We start from the raw sequence: 17,949 nt of genomic DNA, 5'->3' as shown, positions 1-17,949 counted from the left end.
TACTCAATCGAAAGTGTTTTGGCTTGAACTCGAAAACTATCGTCCCCTTGCTCGTTGTACTTGCTCATTTGCATGTTCTTGTGATGTTGTTGATTCTGCTAAGTTTTCTTGAAAGACCTCAATGAACATTTTTCTCACTCTAGGTCTCAGATAATGATGATGAATCTACTACTTGACATTGATAAGGTTTTCTCCTTAGTTATTCAGCAAGAACATGAACTGAACTCGAGCATATCTATCGAATTGATTGAATCCATAATTGTTGCACTCCATGTTAATGCTCAACATCCTTCAAATGGCGTCGAAATGTTTTTAACAATGGGAAGGGGTTTCAATCTTCTAAAGGAGTTAACAAGGTTTTCATTCATTGTAAAAGAACTAATCACACCGTGGATGTATGCTTCTTAAAATATGGGTATCCATCAGGCTATAGACAAAGAGAAAAATATTTGAATGCCATGCACAATTCTTCTCAATCCCAAGCTAAAAATGCTTCAAACAATGTCCCTACTGCTTCATAAGGTTCATCATGCTCCTTTTCCAGTTTTACTCAAGAAGAGTTTCAAAGAATTCATGCACTTCTGTAGTAGTCAAAACTTGAACTTGTTGCCAACTCAATCACTACCTCTCTTTTTGTCATGAGTTCTCATTCTTCCACGAGCATTAGTAAGAACAGTTCCCTTTGGATTTTAGACACAAGAGCTACTAATCCCATCACCTTTAACCTTGATTTTTTCACTTCATATCATAGTACTGTATATATTTATGTGTCCTTACCTGATGGCTCTCACATGACTGCATGTATTTATGGAAATATTTATATTTCGTCAACCATCACCCTATACAATTTTTTATATATTCTAACCTTTCATGTAAATATGATATCAAATACTAAATTGACTAGTAACAATGTTTGCTCTCTGAATGTTTCCTCAAACTCATGTCATATTTTGCTGAACCATTCGAAGAAAATGAATGGTACAACTATATTGCAAAGAGTTCTTTAGGTGATAGATCATAGTTGTGCTGCCTCTACTTGTAATTATGTTATTTCAAAATCCTCTAAATTGTAGAATTTAAGATTAGGCGATTTCTCATTTTGAGATGCAAACTTTAGCCAAACAATTTCATCTCATTCCATGTAAAAATAACATGAATCCATGTGATTCATGCCATTATGCAAAACAAGAGAAACTTCCCTTTCCAAATAGCATTACTCATACATATGCACCGTTTGAACTTTTACATGTTGATTTATGAGGTCCTTTTGCCTCTAAATTCAGATTAGGTCATAAGTATTTTCTTACATTAGTTTGTGACTTTTCAAGATTCACATGGGTGGTATTTCTTAAAACTAAATAAGAATCTAAACAAAGAATTATTCATTTCATTGTTTATGTAGAAAACAAATTTAATACTACCCTGAAATGCTTAAGATCTGACAATGGTTATGAATTTCTATCCATCAATGTATTTTTTCTTTCTAAAGGAATTAGACATCACAAGTCTTATGTAGGAATCCCCCAACAAAACGAGGTGGTGGAAAGAAAGCATCAACATATATTGAATGTAGCTAGACACGTAATATTTCATTCTAATATTCCTTTAAATTTCTAGAATTTTAGTATTTCAACATGTTGTTATTTGATCAATAGAATCCCTAGTCATTTACTAAAATTTAAGTGTCCTTATAAGATTATATTTAAATCATTTATTATTCTTATTCATCTGAAAATATTTGGTTGTCTTTGTTTTGCCTCATCACTCCAGGCTCATAGAACTAAGTTTGAACCTAGGAAAAGAAAAGCAATATTTCTTGGCTTTAAAGATAGTACTAGAGGCTACATAATTTATGGCCTTACTGTAGCACCTCAAATTTGCACCTATCATTATACATACATTTTCATATTAGGTCATAGCATATCATGATCCATTGCATAGCATTTGCATTGTCCCTCAGTTGCCTCAAGAGCAAGCAATCAAGAATTAGGTCAAACTAATCTCCTGATCAGTCAACCAAGCAAGCAAAGGAATTTCTCATTGAATCAAGGCCTTGAGGTTTGTCCAACAAGTTCCCATGGCTTGGAGGTCTATTTGAAGTATTTTGGTCAAGGGTTGAGGGCTCAGAGGTCAGTAGTTCATACACAAACAGTCAAAAGTCAAAAAAAGTCAACTGTCAGTCAAAGCAGTGGATGGTGGTCATTCTTGTGGAATTTGGGCACCATGGTCAATAATCAAGAGTTCATACAACTTGGGACATCATTTGAAGTCAAGTCCTCAAGGAATTAGGGTTTGGAAGTCATCAGTCAATGCATAATCAGTCAGAAACCCTAAAAGTCAACTGTCTGTTTAATCAGTGATTGGATGATTGGAATTGGTTTGTGAGAGTTCATTCATGCCCAAATAGTCATCATACATCATGCCAAACACCATCATGGAAGAATTTGAAGCCAGATCATGAATTTCCCAAAACAGAAACTGGGCCTGTAACTGAAACCTGCCATAAATGGAAAGTCTTGATCCTCAAACCTACATTTTGATACAAGCCTCAAATGAATTTTTGCCCAACATGAAAGTTGAAGATCTTGTTCTCCCATTTCCAAAAAGTCCAAGAACTCTCAATTCCCATGTGTGGTTGGCAAGTTATGATCGAATCGATTTCAGAAAATCTTGAACTTCAGAAGGCCATATCTCTCAAACCGTTTGACCAATTTTGGTGGGGTTTTTTCCTACAAGTCAAATTTGATCCCCTCTTTCCAAAAATATAAATTTCATGTGCCAAAACTTCACCAATCAAAATGGCATATTTTGACCTTTCTCATTTAAATGTAAGTTTGACCAAGAGTTGACTTTTTGATTTAAACATTTTTTCAACATTTGGCCAATTGGAACAGCTCATAAATGTCATTTAGAATGTGTTTGCAAAGTCAAAATATGCAGTACATAATGCCATTGCTTGGTTGCTTGAATTGTAAGAAAGGTACAATTTCACCATACCACTCCATGCTATCCACCATGCCTTACCTTGTACTATGGAAACAGAAGTCTAAACCATCTTTTGCTGTCATTTTGAACCTCATTTAGCAGCATAAAACCACAGAAAAGAGGCCATGCTTGCTTGCTTGGAATTAGGGGAGAAAGGACATGTTTGCAACAAATCCAATTCATGAACCATACCTTGTACTGTCCAAACAGCAGACCTAGCAGCATTGTGCAACATGTTTTTCTGTCATTTTGGGATGCACAAGGCTACACAATACCACAAAAATTGGAGGCTGCAAAAAAAGAGATCACACCTTGGCACTATTGGAGGGAACTGTCAAATTACCACAGTTCCAAGAGATTACATGGCAACCAAAAACAACAGCCAACAATAGGTTTTGGCAAGGAGATTTTCTGTCAACAAAAGGACAGTAGCAGCAACTGTAAAAAACAACACAGCAGAAAAACCTTACTCATTTTCAAGATTTTTATCATTGTTCAAAACCTGGCCAAATCAAAAGTAACAGAGGACATATAGCAACAGCAGCAGACCAAGAAAAAACCTCTCCCACTTGCAAGACTCACCATGAACCAAACATAACTTAACCTTGCTTGACTTCACATCAAAACAGACCTCATTTGGCATTTTACAAGAAAAAAAACCTGAGCTTTGCATTTTGTGCTAAAGAACCCTGCTAGCCAACAAAAGAACTTCAAACCACCTTGCTGTTGCTGTTTGGAGCTGTCAAGAAACACCTTGCAGGCAGAACTGGATTGGTTTTCATGACTAGGAAAAACCAACTGAACAAAACCTCACTCTCTCTCAAATCCATTCTTTGGCCATTTTCCAAAGTTCTTCCCAAAACTCCATAGAACATGACATAACCTAACCAACAAAACTCACCTCACTTGCATTTTTACCAAAAAAACCTGTCAAAACTGAAAAAAAAACCAAACTTGAGCCTTGCATTTTGACAGTCCAAACCATGCCTTGCCAACATAGGACAGCAAATTGAAGCACCCTTTTTTTCCTGTCATGAGAAGACATATAGCAGCAGCACAGCAGATAGAAATATAGAGCTTCATTCATTCAAACTCACCTTTTTGCATTTCAAAAATTTCCTGCACAACACCAAAACAGCAGGACTTTTCATCCTTGTCCTGTCATCTGAAACATAATTGACATCCATCAAACACCAAAGAACCAAATCCTGCAAAACAAAGAGGCAACATCCAACAGTAGCACTTTCAAAACACAGTCCAAAACCTCAAAGGAACTTGAGCCTGGCATTTGCTTCCCAACATCCAGTCATCATTTCCTGTCAACAATGAAACCAGAAGCAGCTCAAAACCACTGCTCCATTGGAAGCTTGGCCATGGCAAATTTGGATGCAAGCACGAGCAAGCTTCATTGAGCCAAGTTTACTTCCCCATTCATCTTGTAGGAGCACATTCTTCACCTGTTTCAAGCACTCACCAGCAAAAAGTGGCTGAATCTTCACTGCTCATCATTTTGGTCAGTTTTTCGACTGGCTCTTTTTGCTAAATCATGCTGTGTTTATGAAAGATCTTGTTATGCTAAAATCAATGCCACTTGAACCATTGAAAATGATCCACTATGATGTGAGAAATATGGATTTCAACTTGTATGCTCAAATGTGTTTTGGCTCGATTTGGTTTGTTTAAACTGATTTAATGAAATCTATTGCTGAAATGTTGATGTACATGGCTTGATGTTCCAATTGGTGTGCTCCATTCTCATTTCTAGAAAATTTTCGATTTGAGCTTGTTAAAGATGATGAAGATCATGCTGTGTTCAAACTTTTGTTCTGCTCAGAAAATTCATGAGTGTGTTGGTTGTTTAGAGGTTGCATCATGATGTTATTTCACAGCCATGCTGTATGCTTGATGCTGTCGAATTTTACGTTGGATGATTGCATAATGATGAATGTTCATGATGTTGTGTTTAAACCCTAACCCTGCCCAGAAGAATGAATTTCGATTGGCTGTTTTTGCTCCTGGTTACTGTTCCATTGGTTGCTAACCAATTAAAACATTTCCTGGCCTGGCCTTAAACGCAGGCGTTTTGATAAGTGGGGCGTGTATTTACAGCATTGCCACTGGTCAACCCTTGTTTGACCATTCCTTCATGCTATTTGCTCATGTTTGCTCAAATTATTCACACAACTCCCACAATTCACATTTCACTCAAATTAAATCCAAAAATTATGAAACTTTTTCCATCATTTTCACAAGAGTGTCTAGTATTTGATTTTGATTTTTAATGAATTTTTCACTGGCTGGATTTTAATTGGTAATTGTTTTCCCAACATGTATGCATAAATGATACACATTGCCATTCCTTTTGTGAAATACTCATATTACATCCTTTGGTCTTGAAATTTTTTGTGGTAAAACTAGACACACTCATGGTGATTTTGGTATAGAGTTTATGAATTTATCATTTGTGGTTTGTTAGTTATGATTTTTTGAATTAGGGTGTGACAATTTGTGTCACACCATTGATGACCAACTTCATGATTTTCATTGCTATGCTTCTTGACCTCCAAATGGATTGAAATTTTGCATGAGCCTACTCTTGTATGTCTAGTTGACTTGTGAATTTTCTTGGATTTAATTGAACTATTTTCCATTTGTTGAGATTTTTCTTCCCTGCCTAGTCAAATGTTGACCTTGTGTGACACTTGCTCCCATTTCATTTGTGAAATTCTCATACTTTATTAGATGGACATGAAATTTTGCGTGAGATAACTAGACATCCTCATCTTTGCCATAGCTTTAGTCCCATTCATTTATCATACACCATTATTGACTTATGATTTTTCTAAGTTGATGCATGTTTGGTTGACTTCTTTGAGCATGTTCAATTTGGCTTTGACTTTCTGATTTTCATTGACTGCCTTCCACTTGCCCAAATGGGATGAAATTTGACATGCTTACCATGCTATGTGTTAGGTTTGATCATGATTTATTTGATGATTTTTGGAAAATGTTTAGATTGCTTTTGATGCAAGTCTTGCTGTTGACTTCTATGAGCTCCTGTTTGCCATGTTTTGACCTAAATGGTTCATGAAATGATGATGATGATTGATATGAATGTGAACCCAATTGGTTTTGTTTCCTAATTGTTTGAACATGATTTTGGATACTTACCCCTTGCTGTTTGGACTTTCTCATTCACTTTTGACCCTAGGCTAGCCCTAGTGGTCCTGTTACTCACCTTTGAGCTTGTGTTTTCAGGTTGACCATCGAATGGCCATTGAGACCAATTCTTTTGATTGAGCTTGCTCAAATATCATTGCCTAACCTCTTTGTTTTGTAGGTGGCTTGGCTCACATGCCTTAAGCCTTGTGCCTTGCACATCCATGTGCCCCTAATTGACTGTTGGGGTCTGTTTCTGTTTGTTTTGTTTGAAGTTGCATACTAACATCTGCTTGACTGTTTCAGGTGCTTTAGTTGCTTAGTTCCTTGTGAACTTTTTGCTTTGCTTTTCTTGTATAAGCAATTTGCATTGAGGTATGTCTCTTCTACTTCATGTAGTCTGGAAGACCTGGCCTGTTACTTGGCCAGGCAACTGTCTGAAGTCCTCCTTAAGAGGCAATGTTTGTGATTGTTTACTTTTGTCCTTGCATAGAGTCAAAGACCTCCTAAGTGAAGAGGCAATTGGTGGAAGGTAGGGATATGCAATCTATCCCCCACTATTCAGTGTGTCTTCTGTTTTGCTCACACCACTGTGTTGATGCATTGCAGATACAAACCCAAGATCTTGTACAAACTGTACAGTTGAGTCAGTTTTAAATGTGTAGAAGGGTTCCCACTTTCTGAACCCACACATTCTTGTCTTGAGCTCTCCCAGGCCGGGGATAAGAGCTGTGAGGTCTCATCCTCACTTCATCCTTTCATCTGCTTCACCTTAGCCCCTCAATGGCAAGGTTAAGAGCAACATTCACCCAGTTCCAGAGGTTTGTTTGTCGAGGTTGATATGACCCCTTGACTAAAACCTAACCCTTGTTTGAGCCACTTGTTTGTGTATAGCGTGTGCTATCTGTGCTTATAGGATTGTTTGACTTGCTTCCTGTGCAAGATAGGATTGTTTGACTTGCTTCCTGTGCAAGATAGGATTGTTTGACTTGCTTCCTGTGCAAGTTAGGATTAGTTTAGACTTGCTTCCTGTGCAAGTTAGGTTTTGCTTGGCTTGCTTCCTGTGCAAGTTAAGTGTGTGTGGCTTGCTTCCTGTGTGAGCCATGCTTAGGATAGGTTGGCCCTTGTGCCATTTAGCTAGAAACCATAACTTAGGGTTGATTTTGCATGACAACATCTAGGCTCGAGTCGTAGTCTCCCTAGAGTTGTGTCTCCCTCTGTTATCTGGTTAGGCTAGTCCTTTATCCCTGCGTAGGGGAACTACATCGCCCTGATCTTCATACCAGATGAAGTATGTAGGCAGGAGATTGAGCTGATCTCTCCGGGCGCCCTTTTTCTTTTTTTGTGTGTGTGCTTGACAGTTATAGGCTGAGTCCCCGACTCCCTATTTACCTGTGTGTTGTTGTGTGCTTGGTAAGCCGATGTAAGTCCATCGAGTGGCATTTGGGTTCCAGTGTGTGTGTGTTTAGGTTCGGATGCTGACATAAGTCCAGTGATTGGCAGTCGGGCTCCACGTTTGCCTTTGCCTTTGTTTTGTTTGTGTGTGTGTCAGCCGAGCTACGAATGCTCTGATTCTTCTCTCGTCCGAGAAGATACGTATGCATAGGATGCGATATCCTAGCGAGCATGTGTCGTTTCCCCAGTCCGAACTACTTCGACTCTGATGTCTATGCCTGATAGACTAAGTAGGCCCAGGATACGATATCCTGCCGAGTCAGTTTCAGTCAGTTTCTTTTGTCTCTCTCAGCCAGTGTGTGTGTGTTTGAGCAGCGTTTAGCAACCAATATTCCTTCCTTTTGTGCGTGGATCCCGTAGAGTACTACGGATGCGTAGGGGTGCTAATACCTTCCCTTCGCATAACCGACTCCCGAACCCATCCTCTTTGGTCGTGAGACCATGTTCTTTCCTAGGTTTACTCTGAGCGTTTCCTTTCCCTCTTTTGGGATAAATAACGCACGGTGGCGGCTCTGTTGTTTCTTCTTTTCCCGCCGGTTTTTCGCGCGATGCGACAGCTGGCGACTCTGCTGGGGAACGAACCCAGAATCTCTGGTTAGGGTTTTGGTTGCTTTGTGCTGTGTTTATTTATTGTATTCATTATTTACTGTTTGCATTCATTGTCTATGGTTTGCATTTATGTTTGCATTAATGTTTGCATTTATTCATCTGTTCACCTGGCTGGTTGTTTGTTTCTCTCTGTGTGGGGGGGAAGAGTCAGTTGAGGTAAAAGGTCCAATACCCAGACCATGAGTGCAATCTAGGATACCTAGGAATAGAGTGATTCATGGGAAGCGGGTGGTATGGCGCCACTTAGCGGAACATTGATATCACGAGCAGTTCAGACCCTGGTAGGATGCTGTCGTTACATACTTCGGGTGTGTATATGACAGTATTCTGCGAAAGGTTATTTATGCTGCGTTTCTCTCGACCTTACCCTGGCCTAGACTACACCCGTGAGTGGGGAGGGAATGATCATTATTACAGGTACCGTTGGTGACTCGGTTCTGTTGGTGACTTGGTTCTGTTGGTGACTCTAGTTCAGACAACAGTTTTCGGTTGACCTTAAGTTGGATTTATGTTCTGATTTTGACTGAAGCTTCGACCTAGTGATCAGAGATTGCACAACCAGCCAGCCGTGTCTGCATCATGTGCATCATAGCATATTTATTTTTCAAAAGAAACGCATTGAAAAAAATATATAAAAAAAAAATCAATCAAAAAAAAAGGGAAAAAAAAAGAAGAAAAAAAACTAATCTCTGCATGCATATCATTTCTCAGGTACATTCCTGAGCTTGTCTACTGATAGAGATGGCAACAGTCCCAGAGTTGAAGCGGAAGACCTGTTCCTACAGTTTCCACCGTGAGCCGTTGACTCCGCTAGTTGAGTTGGGTAGCCTCGTGACAGACGATCGACTGAAGAGTTTTGTTGGGCGGTATGGAGATATCTTGACAGTATTGAAGACGGTAGTGGATCCAGTGCCTCTGCAGACGCTTCTTCAGTTCTACGATCCCGAGCTCAGATGCTTCACTTTCCAAGATTACCAGTTAGCACCTACTCTCGAGGAGTATTCTATCCTGTTAGGTATCCCTATTCAGCATCAGACTCCCTTCTTGGACGTTCCAAAGGAGGTCGACTTCAGATTGATTGCCAGAGCTCTCCGGTTGAGTGTTGAGGAGGTCGGTAAGAATTGGAAACCCTGTGGGGAAGTTGTAGGTCTGCCATTGAAGTTCCTGTTGAGAGTAGCCAGAGTTGAAGCAGAAAAGGGGAATTGGGAAGTTTTTCACGCACAGTTAGCTGCCATGATCTATGGTATCATCCTATTTCCCAGTATGCCAAATTTCATTGACTTCACTGCTATCAGCATTTTCATCAGAGGGAATCCAATCCCTACTCTTCTAGCAGATACTTACTATGCCATTCACAGCAGGCATGGTAAGGGAGGAGCCATCAGGTGTTGCCTACCTCTTCTGTTCAAATGGTTCATGTCTCTTCTGCCAGCCAGTGGACCATTTGTGGATACCCAGAGCACTCTTAAGTGGACTCAGAGGGTCATGTCGCTTACTTCCTACGACATCAGGTGGCAGTCGTACCGGATGGATGTGAAGGATGTCATCATAAGTTGTGGTGAATTCCGGGGTGTGCCACTCATAGGGACCAAAGGTTGCATCAATCACAACCCAGTTCTTTCTCTTCGCCAGCTAGGGTTTGTTATGAGCGAAAGACCGCTCGAAGCAGAGATAGCTGAGAGTTTTTGTTTTGAGAAGAAGGATGACCCTGTTAGGTTGGAGCAGATAGGGAGAGCCTGGAGAGATGTGGGAGTGAAGGATGGATCCGTCTTGGGGAAGAAGTTTGCCGTTGTTATGCCCGATTACACTGATTGGGTCAAGAAGAGAGTGGAAACTTTGTTGTTACCCTATGATAGGATGGAGCCGTTGCAGGAGCAACCACCTTTGATCCTTGCTGATAGTGTGTCTGCTGAACACTATAAGCAAGCCCTAATGGAGAATCGTCGTCTGAGAGAGAAGGGGCAAGACACTCAGATGGAGTTGTACAAAGCTCAGGCTGATAAGCTGCACTTGGCCCATCAACTCAGGGAGGTGCAAGGAGAGGATGCTAGCAGAGCAAGAGGTAAGAAGAGGTCATATGAGGAGATGGAGTCTATGTTAGATGCGGAGCATAGGGAGTGCCTGAGGCTGCAGAGGGTTGAGGCCAGCTATCAGAAGAAGATCAGAGACTTGGAGAAGCAACTTAGAGATAAAGACATCCAGTTGAAGAAGGAAGTAGACTTGAGACAGGCATCAGAGAACCATCTTGGAGGAGAAGTCTTAGAGCTTAGAAGACAGTTGAAGGAGAAGATTACCCCTCTACCAGAATGCTCAGAATGCTCACTGTTGATAGACCAGTGCCATTACCTGAAGACCCTCATTCCAGAAGACCGTCTGTCTTAATTCGTATCTCTGATTGTATTTTGTTGAGAATCACCTCCAGGCTTGTTGGATGGGATTCATTTGCGTGTAAACCATCTCTTGGATCTTTTGTTAAGAATCACCTCCAGGCTTGTTGGATGGGATTCTTTTTCTTTGTATGTTGTTTATTCAGATTTTCTGTTGACATTGGTTGTGTGCCTTTTATCCTTATGTATATATAAGGATGTCAGCATTTCCTTGTATCTGTTTGTTCTCTTGTTGCTGCAGGTTGCCATCTTTTCAGGATGGGTCAGGCTCTTTGAATGCCTGAGAAATGAGCATATCATGTGCATCATACGCATCATTAGCATCATACTCATATCATTTTGCATAACAGGTGTCCTTGATCGTGACTTCTCACTCTTGGTTCCTGTTCAGGCAGGATAGCTGATCAACGCCCGCACCGCTACTCAACAAGACTGAATCAACAGAGAAGTATGGATCAGTTTCAAGCAGAGTTGGCTGAGATGAAGGCTAGCATGGCCCAGTTTATGAATATGATGCAAGGGGTTGCGCAAGGTCAAGAAGAACTTCGAGCTATGGTTCAGAGACAAGAGGCTGCAAATCCACCGGTCAACCATGCTCCGCCAGAGGGAGGCCCAGTCAATGATAACAATGTTGCTGCTGCTGTACCCGTCAACAACTATGCTGTAGGTGATGAGTTGGGGGGTATTCGAATCAACGGTCAACCTATTGTTCCAGATGCCGCTAATGCCAGAGTAGTCCGTGCTCCGGCCCGTAATCCTGTTCCGATTGTTGACAGACAAGAAGATATGTTCTCTCTGCTCAGTGAAGACGAAGACGTTCTGGGAAGGGTTAATGAGAGAGATCGCAAAGTTGAAGCTCTTGCTGAGAAGATCCGTGCTATGGAAAGTCAGAATTCTCTCGGTTTTGATGTTACTAATATGGGATTGGTTGAAGGTTTGAGAATCCCACACAAGTTCAAAGCACCGTCATTTGACAAATACAACGGTACTTCTTGCCCTCGCACCCATGTGCAGGCTTATTATCGAAAAATCTCTGCGTATACCGATGATGAAAAGATGTGGATGTATTTTTTCCAAGATAGTCTATCTGGGGCTTCTTTAGACTGGTACATGGAATTGAAGAGAGATTCTGTCCGCTGCTGGAGAGATCTGGGTGAGGCCTTCTTGAGGCAATACAAGCACAACATGGACATGGCACCTAGCCGGACTCAGCTGCAGAGTCTATGTCAGAAATCCAATGAAAGCTTCAAGGAGTACGCTCAGAGGTGGCGTGAACTGGCTGCTAGAGTTCAACCCCCTATGCTGGAGAGGGAGTTGACAGATATGTTTATTGGTACTCTTCAAGGTGTGTTTATGGACCGGATGGGGAGCTGCCCATTCGGTAGTTTTTCTGATGTCGTCATTTGTGGAGAGAGGACTGAGAGTTTGATTAAAACTGGGAAGATTCAAGATGCTGGTTCCTCTTCTTCTAGGAAGCCGTTTGTTGGGGCACCTCGTCGAAGAGAGGGTGAAACTAATGCTGTTCAACACCGCAGAGATCAGAACAGAATTGAATACCGTCAAGCTGCTGCAGTAACCATTCCGACACCTCAACCTCGTCAGCAACAACAACAAAGAGTTCAACAACCGCCACAACAACAACAACAGCAACGTCCTTTCCAGCCTAGGCAGAAATTACAGGCTGATAGAAGATTTGATCCTCTGCCTATGTCTTACGCAGAGCTGCTGCCCGAACTACTCAGGTTGGGGATGATTGAGTTGCGAACAATGGCTCCGCCTACAGTATTGCCTCCTGGATACGACGCCAACGCCCGTTGTGACTTTCACTCTGGGGCACCAGGCCACCATACTGAGAAGTGTCGAGCTCTCCAGCACAAGGTTCAAGATTTGATCGATGCCAAGGCAATCAACTTCGCTCCAGTGCCTAATGTCGTAAACAACCCTATGCCTCAGCATAGTGGGCATAGAGTGAACAACATTGAAGGGAAAGAAGCTGAAGATCTGGTTGTTAATGTTGATGATGTTCAGACTTCTCTGCTAGTTGTGAAGGGCCGTCTGCTGAATGGGGGTGTCTACCCGGGCTGTGATGAAGATTGTTTGGGCTGTGCAGAATCTGAGAATGGTTGTGACCAGTTAAGGGTCGGTATCCAGGGTATGATGGATGAGGGTTGTTTGCAATTCAGTAGGGCTGTAAAGGATCGTGGGACAGCGTCAACTATCACCATTTACTTTAAACCGTCTGAAGAACGTGGACAAAGGGTCGTCGGTGCACCTGCAGCAAATGGTACCCCAGTTACCATTCCCGTGCCTGTAACCATCAGTGTTCCAACTACTATCGTCGCGTCTGAAAGAAGGGCTGTTGAGAATAGTAGAGCTGTGCCGTGGAAGTATGATAATGCTCACCGCAGTTACAGAAGGGCTGAAAGTCAGACGAGACCAGTGAATCAAACTCCAGTGACAATTGGTTTACCGAATAGAGTTCCTGCAACTGTTGGTCCGGCTGTGGATAATGTAGGGGGTCCAGGAGGTTTTACCAGAAGCGGTCGTCTGTTCGCACCGCAGCCTTTGAGGGACAATAATGCTGAGGCTCTCGCCAAAGCAAAGGGTAAGCAAGCTGTGGTTGAGGAAGAGCCTGTTCAGAAAGAAGCGCCCGAGGGGTCATTTGAGAAAGACGTGGAAGAGTTTATGAAGATAATCAAGAAGAGTGACTACAAGATTGTAGACTAGTTGAATCAAACTCCGTCCAAGATTTCTATACTTTCACTGTTGATGTGCTCTGAAGCACACCGTAATGCCTTGCTGAAGATGTTGAATCTGGCTTACGTGCCTCAGGAGATTTCTGTCAATCAACTGGAGGGTGTGATGGCCAATGTGAGCACCAGACATGGTGTGGGTTTCACCAACCTGGACTTACCACCTGAAGGGCGAAACCATAACAAAGCCTTGCATATCACCATGGAGTGCAAGGGGGCAGTGTTGTCTCACGTATTGGTAGACACCGGGTCATCGCTGAATGTGCTGCCTAAGCAGATTCTGAGGAAGATTGATGCGGAAGGGTTTGTGCTTAATCCCAGTGACCTGATCGTTCGTGCTTTCGACGGATCCAAACGTTCTGTGTGTGGGGAAGTTACCTTGCCTGTGAAGATAGGTCCTGAGGTTTTTGATATCATCTTCTATGTTATGGACATCCAGCCCGCCTACAGTTGTTTATTGGGACGTCCATGGATTCATGCAGCAGGGGCAGTCTCGTCGACTCTCCATCAAAAGCTCAAGTATGTCTGGAACGGTCAGATTGTGACTGTGTGCGGTGAAGAAGAGATTCTGGTGAGTCATCTATCCTCGTTCAAATATGTTGAGGTGGATGGCGAGATCCACGAAACCTTATGCCAGGCATTTGAGACTGTGGCTCTTGAGAAAGTGGCGTACGCTGAGCAGAGGAAGCCAGGTGCTTCAATTACTTCTTACAAGCAGGCTAAGGAGGTTGTTGATTCTGGCAAGACTGAAGGCTGGGGCAAGATGATGGATTTGCCGGTTAAAGAAGACAAATTTGGTGTTGGTTATGAGCCTCTCCGAGCAGAGCAGATTGGTCAAGCGGGACCGAGTACCTTTACCAGCGCTGGGCTGATGAATCATGGCGACGTCTCTGCAACCGGTAGTGAAGACTGTGACAGTGATTATGATTTGGACAACTGGGTTCGCCCGTGTGCACCAGGGGGGTCTATCAACAACTGGACGACTGAAGAAGTGGTTCAAGTTACTCTTCTGACAGAGTAATTTTCTGTTGTTTTGTCATTTTGCATGAAAATCCTACGTTCTGCCCAAGGCGTAGTGATTCATTTTTGTAGGGCCTCATCATGTTTTAATGATTATCATTAATGAAGGACATTTTTTGAACAAATTTTGTGATCCCTGTCTTTCTGTTTTCTGTTTTCACTTTTTTTCAAAACAATAAAAATGGCAATGTTTTTTGTTTTTGTGACTTTATTGAACTCTTTTTCTAAAACAAAGCATCAAACATGCAGAAGCGACCTTATGGCATTCACTATGAACAGTTCTGTTATGGCTCAGTATGATTTCGATAATCCCATCTACCAAGCTGAAGAGGAGAGTGAGGAAGACTGTGAACTCCCTGCAGAATTGGCCAGATTACTGAAGCAGGAGTGTCGCATCGCGCGAAAAACCGGCGGGAAAAGAAAGAACAACAGAGCCGCCACCGTGCGTTATATATCCCAAAAGAGGGAAAGGAAACGCTCAGAGTAAACCTAGGAAAGAACATGGTCTCGCGACCAAAGAGAATGGGTTCGGGAGTCGGTTATGCGAAGGGAAGGTATTAGCACCCCTACGCATCCGTAGTACTCTACGGGATCCACGCACACTAGAAAGGAAATTGGTTGCTGAACACTGCTCACACTCACACACACTGGCTGAAAAGAGACAAAAGAAACTGACTGAAACTGACTCGGCAGGATGTCGCATCCTGGGCCTACTTAGTCTATCAGGCATAGACATCAGAGTCGAAGTAGTTCGGACTAGGGAAACGGCACATGCTCGCTAGGATATCGCATCCTATGCATACGTATCTTCTCGGACGAGAGAAGAATCAGAGCATTCGTAGCTCGGCTGACACGCACACAAACAAACACAAATAGGCAAACGTGGAGCCCGACTGCCAATCATTGGACTTATGTCAGCATCCGAACCTAAACACACACAAGAAGGCAAACATGGAGCCTGAATGCCAATTGCTGGACTTACATCAGCATCCGAACCAAACACACGCACACTGGAACCCAAATGCCACTCGATGGACTTACATCAGCTTCCAAGCACACAACTACACAACAAGTTGATAGGGAGTCGGGGACTCGAGCCTATAACTGTCAAACACACACTCAAATAAACAGACAACAAATTGCTAAGGAGTCAGGCACTCGAGCCTAGCAACTGTCAAACAACACACACAAAAAAGAAAAAGGGCGCCCGGAGAGATCAGCTCAATCTCCTGCCTACATACTTCATCTGGTATGAAGATCAGGGCGATGTAGTTCCCCTACGCAGGGACAAAGGACTAGCCTAACCAGATAACAGAGGGAGACACAACTCTAGGGAGACTACGACTCGAGCCTAGATGTTGTCATGCAAAATCAACCCTAAGTTATGGTTTCTAGCTAAATGGCACAAGGGCCAACCTATCCTAAGTATGGCTCACACAGGAAGCAAGCCACACACACTTAACTTGCACAGGAAGCAAGCCAAGCAAAACCTAACTTGCACAGGAAGCAAGTCTAAACTAATCCTAACTTGCACAGGAAGCAAGTCAAACTATCCTAACTTGCACAGGAAGCAAGTCAAACAATCCTACAAGCACAGATAGCACACGCTATACACAAACAAGTGGCTCAAACAAGGGTTAGGTTTTAGTCAAGGGGTCATATCAACCTCAACAAACAAACCTCTGGAACTGGGTGAATGTTGCTCTTAACCTTGCCATTGAGGGGCTAAGGTGAAGCAGATGAAAGGATGAAGTGAGGATGAGACCTCACAGCTCTTGTCCCTGGCCTGGGAGAGCTCAAGACAAGAATGTGTGGGTTCAGAAAGTGGGAACCCTTCTACACATTTAAAACTGACTCAACTGTGCAATTGCACAAGATCTTGGGTTTGTACCTGCAATGCATCAACACAGTGGTGTGAGCAAAGCAGATGACACACTGAATAGTGGGGGATAGATTGCATATCCCTACCTTCCACCAATTGCCTCTTCACTTAGGAGGTCTTTGACTCTATGCAAGGACAAAAGTAAACAGTCACAAACATTGCCTCTTAAGGAGGACTTCAGACAGTTGCCTGGCCAAGTAACAGGCCAGGTCTTCCAGACTACATGAAGACAAAGAGACATACCTCAATGCAAATTGCTTATACAAGCAAAGCAAAGCAAAAGTTCACAAGGAACTAAAAGCAACTAAAGTACCTGAAATCAGTCAAGCACAGTTAGTATACAAGTCAAAGTTAAATCAAAATGAAACAGATGTCAACCAGTTAATCAGGAGTAAATGAATGTGCAAGGCACAAGGCTTAGGGCATGTGAGCCAAGCCACCTACAAAACACACAAGTTAGACAATGATTTTTAAGCAAGCTCAATCAAAAGAAATTGGTCACAATGGCCATTTGATGGTCAACCTGAAATCACAAACTCAAAGGTGAGTAACAGGACCACTAGGGCAAGCCTAGGGTCAAAAGTGAATGAGAAAGTCAAAACAGCAAGGGTTAAGTATCCAAAATCATGTTCAAACAATTAGGAAACAAAACCAATTGGGTTCACATTCATATCAATCACTATCATCATTTCATGAACCATTTAGGTCAAAACATGGCAAACAGGAGCTCATAGAAGTCAACAGCAAGACTTGCATAAAAAGCAATCTAAACATTTTCCAAAAATCACCAAATAAATCATGATCAAACCTAACACATAGAATGGTAAGCATGTCAAATTTCATCCCATTTGGACAAGTGGAAGGCAGTCAATGAAAATCAAAAAGTCAAAGCCAATTTGAACATGCTCAAAGAAGTCAACCAAACATGCATCAACTTAGAAAAATCATAAGTCAAGAATGGTGTATGATAAATGAATGGGACTAAAGCCATGGCAAAGATGAGGATGTCTAGTTATCTCATGCAAAATTTCATGTCCATCTAATAAAGTATGAGAATTTCACAAATGAAATGGGAACATGTGTCACACAAAGTCAACATTTGACTAGGCAGGGAGGAAAAAACTTAAACAAATGGAAAATAGTTCAAATAAATCCAAGAAAATTCACATGTAATCTAGACATACAAGAGTAGGTTCATGCAAAATTTGGGGTCAATTGGAGGTCAAGAAGCATGGTAATGAAAATCATGAAGTTGGACATCAATGGTGTGACACAAATTGTCACACCCTAATTCAAAAATTTATAACTCACAAACCAGCAATGATAAATTCACAAACTCTACACCAAAATCACCATGAGTGTGTCTAGTTTAAGCACAAAAAATTTGGGAGCCATTGGATACATTCTCATCATTTCACAAATGTTTTGGCAAAGTGTATAATATTTGGTCACATGTCACAAACCCTAGCACCATTTAAAAACCAACCATCCAAAAATTCTGGAAAAATAATGATAAAAAACTAGAGATCATGATGAACACAACACAAAAAATCCCATTCAAATTGGATTAAAATTGAACAAGTTATGATTTTTGGAAGTTTGAGTGATTTAATGAAATAAAAATTGAAAATTAAATGGATTAATTGATTATTGGAATACAAAAAGACAAAGGACGAAAACGCCCCTTGCTGAGCATGAA

This window comes from Lathyrus oleraceus, chromosome 5 (genome assembly GCF_024323335.1).
Source record: "Lathyrus oleraceus cultivar Zhongwan6 chromosome 5, CAAS_Psat_ZW6_1.0, whole genome shotgun sequence".
NCBI lineage: Eukaryota > Viridiplantae > Streptophyta > Magnoliopsida > Fabales > Fabaceae > Lathyrus > Lathyrus oleraceus.
Note: the sequence above shows the minus strand (reverse complement) of the source record.